The sequence below is a fragment of the Arachis ipaensis genome, chromosome B2, assembly GCF_059453495.1.
Source record: "Arachis ipaensis isolate K30076 ecotype BB chromosome B2, ASM5945349v1, whole genome shotgun sequence".
NCBI classification, from domain to species: domain Eukaryota; kingdom Viridiplantae; phylum Streptophyta; class Magnoliopsida; order Fabales; family Fabaceae; genus Arachis; species Arachis ipaensis.
This window is the reverse complement of record NC_142437.1, coordinates 36,305,865-36,311,864: the sequence shown is the minus strand read 5'-3', so window position 1 is coordinate 36,311,864 and position 6,000 is coordinate 36,305,865. Positions and strand designations below refer to the sequence as shown.

Sequence of the window (6,000 nt, the reverse complement as noted above, 5' to 3'; positions counted from 1 at the left end):
CCAGTTTCTTTATTACAGAGAGGGGCATGAGGTTTATTCCTGAACCAAGATCACACAGAGCCTTAAAGATCATGGTGCCTATGGTACAGGGTATTATGAATTTTCCAGGATCCTGTCTCTTCTGAGGCAATGTCAGTTGATCCAGATCACTTAGTTCATTGATGAACAAGGGAGGTTCAACTTCCCAAGCATCAATGCCAAACAATTTGGCATTTAGCTTCATGATTGCACCAAGAAACTTGGCAATTTGCTCTTCAGTAACATCCTCATTCTCTTCAGAAGAGGAATACTCATCAGAGCTCATGAAGGGCATAAGGAGGTTCAATGGAATCTCTATGGTCTCTAGATGAGCCTCAGAGTCCTTTGGTTCCTCAGAGGGAAGCTCCTTATTGATCACTGGACGTCCCAGGAGGTCCTCCTCCTTGGGATTCACGTCCTCTCCTCTCCTCAGAGGTTCGGCCATGGCGCTTATGTCAATGGCCTTGCACTCTCCTTTTGGGTTCTCTTCTGTATTGCTTGGGAGAGTACTAGGAGGGATTTCAGTGATCCTTTTACTCAGCTGGCCCACTTGTGCTTCCAGATTTCTAATGGAAGACCTTGTTTCATTCATGAAACTTACAGTGGCCTTAGATAGATCAGAGACTAGATTTGCTAAATTAGAAGCATTTTGTTCAGAGTTCTCTGTCTGTTGCTGAGTTGATGATGGAAAAGGCTTGCTATTGCTGAACCTGTTTCTTCCACCATTATTAAAGCCTTGTTGGGGCTTTTGATCCTTCCATGAGAAATTTGGATGATTTCTCCATGTTGAGTTATAGGTGTTTCCATAAGGTTCACCTAAGTAATTCACCTCTGCTATTCCAGGGTTCTCAGGATCATAGGCTTCTTCTTCAGGATAAGCCTCTTGAGTACTGTTGGATGCAGCTTGTATTCCATGCAGACTCTGAGAGATCATATTGACTTGCTGAGTCAATATTTTATTCTGAGCCAATATGGCATTCAGAGTATCAACTTCAAGAACTCCCTTCTTCATAGGCGTCCCATTATTCACAGGATTCCTTTCAGAAGTGTACATGAACTGGTTATTAGCAACCATGTTAATGAGTTCTTGAGCTTCTGCAGGCGTTTTCTTTAGGTGAATGGATCCACCTGCAGAAGTGTCCAGTGACATCTTTGATAGCTCAGATAAACCATCATAGAATATATCCAGGATGGTCCATTCTGAAAGCATGTCAGAAGGACACTTTTTGGTCAACTGTTTGTATCTTTCCCAAGCTTCATAGAGAGATTCACCTTCTTTCTGTCTAAAGGTTTGAACATCAGCTCTAAGCTTGCTCAGCTTTTGAGGAGGAAAGTACTTGGCTAAGAAAGCCGTGACCAGCTTATCCCAAGAGTTCAGGCTGTCTTTGGGTTGAGAATCCAACCATAATCTAGCTCTGTCTCTTACAGCAAAAGGGAAAAGCATGAGCCTGTAGACTTTAGGATTTACTCCATTAGTCTTAACAGTATCACATATTTGCAAGAATTCAGTTAAGAACTGAAAAGGATCTTCAGATGGAAGTCCATGAAACTTGCAGTTCTGCTGCATCAGAGAAACTAATTGAGGTTTCAGCTCAAAGTTGTTTGCTCCAATGGCAGGAATGGAGATGCTTCTTCCATGTAAATTGGAATTAGGTGCAGGGAAGTCACCAAGCATCTTCCTTATATTATTATTATTTTCGGCTGCCATCTCTTCTGCCTGTTCGAAAATTTCTGAAAGGTTATCTCTGGATTGTTGTATTTTAGCTTCTCTTAATTTTCTCTTCAGAGTCCTTTCAGGTTCTGGATCTGCTTTCACAAGAATGTTCTTATCCTTGCTCCTGCTCATATGACAAAGAAGAAGGCACAGAAAAATAATAATAATAATAGAGATCCTTTATACCACAGTATAGGGATCCCTTTGTGAGTGGAAGAAAAGAGGGGGAGACAAAGAATGTGATGTAAAGGAAGAAATGCAACTGTACTGATGGAAGAGATGTGAGATGAGATGTTAGGATATGAATGAATAAATAGAATAGGATGTGGGAGGTATAATTTTCGAAAATTATTTTGAAAAGGAGTTAGTGATTTTTGAAAATTGGTTTTTGAAAATTTGTTAGTATTTTTCGAAATTTTTTTTTTTTGAAATAAAATTAAAAATAAAAATAATTAGTTAATTAAAAAGAAATTTTTGAAAAAGGGGGAGATATTTTCGAAAATTAGAGAGAGAGAGTTAGTTAGGTAGTTTTGAAAAAGTTAAGAAACAAACAAAAAGTTAGTTAGTTAGTTGAAACAAATTTTGAAAAGATAAGAAGTTAGGAAGTTAGAAAAGATATTTGAAAAGATATTTTTGAAAAAGATAAGATAAGAAGATATTTTTGAAAAGATATGATTGAAATTAGTTTTTGAAAAAGATTTGATTTTTAAAATCACAATTAATGACTTGATTCATAAGAAATCACAAGATATGATTCTAGAACTTAAAGTTTGAATCTTTCTTAACAAGCAAGTAACAAACTTCAAATTTTTGAATCAAAACATTAATTGATTATGTTATTTTCAAAATTTTGGTATAAAAATAAGAAAAAGATTTTTGAAAAATATTTTTGGAATTTTCGAAAATAACTAAGAATTTTGAAAAAGATTTGATTTTTGAAAAAGATTTTGAAAAAGATAAGATTTTCAAATTGAAAATTTGATTTGACTCATGAGAAACAATTTGATTTTAAAAATTTTTGAAAAAGTCAATCCAAATTTTCGAATTTGATGAGAGAAAAAGGGAAAGATATTTTTTTGATTTTTGAATTTTTATGATGAGAGAGAAAAACACAGAAAAAAAATGCAATGCATGAAATTTTTAGATCAAAACAATGAATGCATGCAAGAATGCTATGAATGTCAAGATGAACACCAAGAACACTATGAATGTCAAGATGAACATCATGGACACAATTTTGAAAAATTTTTAATGCAAAGAAAACATGCAAGACACCAAACTTAGAATTCTTTAATGCTTAGACACTAAGAATTCAAGAATGCATATGATAAACACGAAAAGACACAAAACAAAAAATCATCAAGATCAAACAAGAAGACTTACCAAGAACAACTTGAAGATCATGAAGAACACTTATGAATGCATGATATTTTCGAAAAATGCAAGATGCATATGCAAGTGACACCAAACTTATGATATGACTCAAGACTCAAACAAGAAACACAAAATATTTTTGATTTTTATGATTTTCTAATTTTTTTGGGTTTTTTTTTTCGAAAATAGTATGAAAAAGAAAAAATAAGGATTCCAAAATTTTTAATATGAATTCCAGGAATCTTGCCATGTTAGTCTAAAGCTTCAGTCCAGGAATTAGACATGGCTCACTAGCCAGCCAAGCTTTCAATGAAAGCTCCAGTCCAAAACACTAGACATGGCCAATGGCCAGCCAAGCTTTAGTCTTTAACACAAGAGTATATTGATCTTGATAACAAAGTGTAAGCCTCAGTCCAAATAAATTTAGACATGGCTTTACAGCCAGCCAGGCTTCACATGCTTCATGAAACACTAGAATTCATTCTTAAAAATCTTGAATGAAAATTTTTTTGAAAACATTTTTATATTTTTTTTTCGAAAACAGATGAGAGATTTTTGAAATTATTTTTGAAAAATTTTTGAAAAGAAAATAAAAAGAAAATTACCTAATCTGAGCAACAAGATGAACCGTCAGTTGTCCAAACTCAAACAATCCCCGGCAATGGCGCCAAAAACTTGGTGCACGAAATTGTGATCTCCAGGCTCGAACAATCCCTAGTAATGGCTCCAAAGCTTGGTGCTCTGATCTCAATACATAATTGTCACAACTTCGATACAACTAACCAGCAAGTGCACTGGGTCGTCCAAGTAATACCTTACGTGAGTAAGGGTCGAATCCCACGGAGATTGTTGGTATGAAGCAAGCTATGGTCACCTTGTAAATCTCAGTCAGGCAGATATAAAGTGATAATGGAGTTTTCGAAATTTTATAGTAAAATAGGGATAGAGACACTTATGTAATTCATTGGTAGGAATTTCAGATAAGCGAATGGAGATGCTTTTCATTCCTCTGAACCTCTGCTTTCCTGCTATCTTTATCCAATCAGTCTTACTCCTTTCCATGGCTGGCTGTATGCAAGGGCATCACCGTTGTCAGTGGCTACATCCACTCCTCTCAGTGAATAATATGCTCACGCACCCTGTCACGGCACGGCTATTCATCTGTCGGTTCTCGATCATGCTGGAATAGGATTCACCCTCCTTTTGCGTCTGCCACTAACGCCCAGCACTCGCGAGTTTGAAGCTCGTCACAGTCATTCAATCATTGAATCCTACTCGGAATACCACAGACAAGGTTTAGACCTTCCGGATTCTCTTGAATGCCGCTATCATTCTAGCTTACGCCACGAAGATTCTGGTTAGGAGATCTAAGAGATATTCATTCTAGCTTATTTCATGTAGAACGGAAGTGTTTGTCAGGCACGCGTTCATAAGGGAGAAGGATGATGAGCGTCACACATAATCATCACCTTCATCATGTTCTTGGGTGCGAATGGATATCTTAGAAGCGAAATAAGAAGAATTGAATAGAAAACAGTAGTACTTTGCATTAATCTTTGAGGAACAGCAGAGCTCCACACCTTAATCTATGGAGTGTAGAAACTCTACCGTAAAAATACATAAGTGAAAGGTCCAGGCATGGCCGAGATGGCCAGCCCCCTTGATCTAAGAACAATGCTTTCAAAGATGATCCTAAGATCCTAAGATGATCAAAAGATGCCTAATACAATAGTAAAAGGTCCTATTTATAATAAACTAGCTACTAGGGTTTACATGAGTAAGTAATTGATGCATAAATCCACTTCTGGGGCCCACTTGGTGTGTGTTTGGGCTGAGCCTGAGTGTTGCACGTGCAGAGGCCATTTGTGGAGTTGAATGCCAGTTTCTGTGCCAGTTTGGGCGTTCAACTCTGGTTTTGGATCCTTTTCTGGCGCTGGACGCCAGATTTGGGCAGAAGGCTGGCGTTGAACGCCAGTTTACGTCGTCAATTCTTGGCCAAAGTATGGACTATTATATATTTCTGGAAAGCTCTGGATGTCTACTTTCCAAAGAAATTGGAAGCGCGCCATTTCGAGTTCTCTAGCTCCAGAAAATCCACTTTGAGTTCAGGGAGGTCAGAATCCAATAGCATCAGCAGTCCTTCTTCAACCTCTGAATCTGATTTTTGCTCAAGTCCCTCAATTTCAGCCAGAAAATACCTGAAATTACAGAAAAACACACAAACTCATAGTAAAGTCCAGAAATGTGAATTTAACATAAAAACTAATGAAAACATCCCTAAAAGTAACTAGATCCTACTAAAAACATACTAAAAACAATGCCAAAAAGCGTATAAATTATCCGCTCATCAGTCCTATTTGATTAGAGTTAATTGTAAATACCTAGGATATTTTACTCATGAAACCTTGCATTGATTTTTCCATGAATGATTTGATTGTGTGGTAGAAGAACACCCCTCTTTAGGTCTTATATTGATTTTGGGTGTTTTTGGCCTCTTTGGCTGGATTGGCCATTTAATTCATGACAATTAGGCATCTTTCATGATTCATTAAAAAAAAAAAAGGGGCACGCATGCGCGCACCGTGCGCATACGCGTCCTTAGGTCTTCACAGCTCCTGGGCCATCTTCCAGAGAGTTGTGCAAATTCTGGGCTAATTCTAGGCCCTGAGCATAACCAGCATCACGCGTTCGCGCAACGTGCGCGTACGTGTCCATGGCAATTCGCGCAAAAGCACGCGTCCACGCACTAGCCGCGTACGCATCACTAATGCGATTTGCGATCCTGGGCCATCCCTCCCGAGAGTTGTGCCCTGGTTGGGCCACTTTCATGCTACTGGCCCAGCTCCCCTCACGCGTATGCACACGAGGCGCACACGCGTACCTTGACCATCATG

At 38.0% G+C, this 6,000-nt stretch overlaps 1 non-coding gene across 1 annotated transcript; it reads left to right on the top strand.

The window, feature by feature from the left end:
- Positions 1-1,222: 1,222 nt before the first annotated feature.
- On the top strand, positions 1,223-1,330 carry LOC148573597 (small nucleolar RNA R71). The gene has a single exon (XR_015906060.1). It is a non-coding gene; the product is annotated as a small nucleolar RNA R71 (small nucleolar RNA).
- The last annotated feature ends 4,670 nt before the right edge of the window (positions 1,331-6,000 follow it).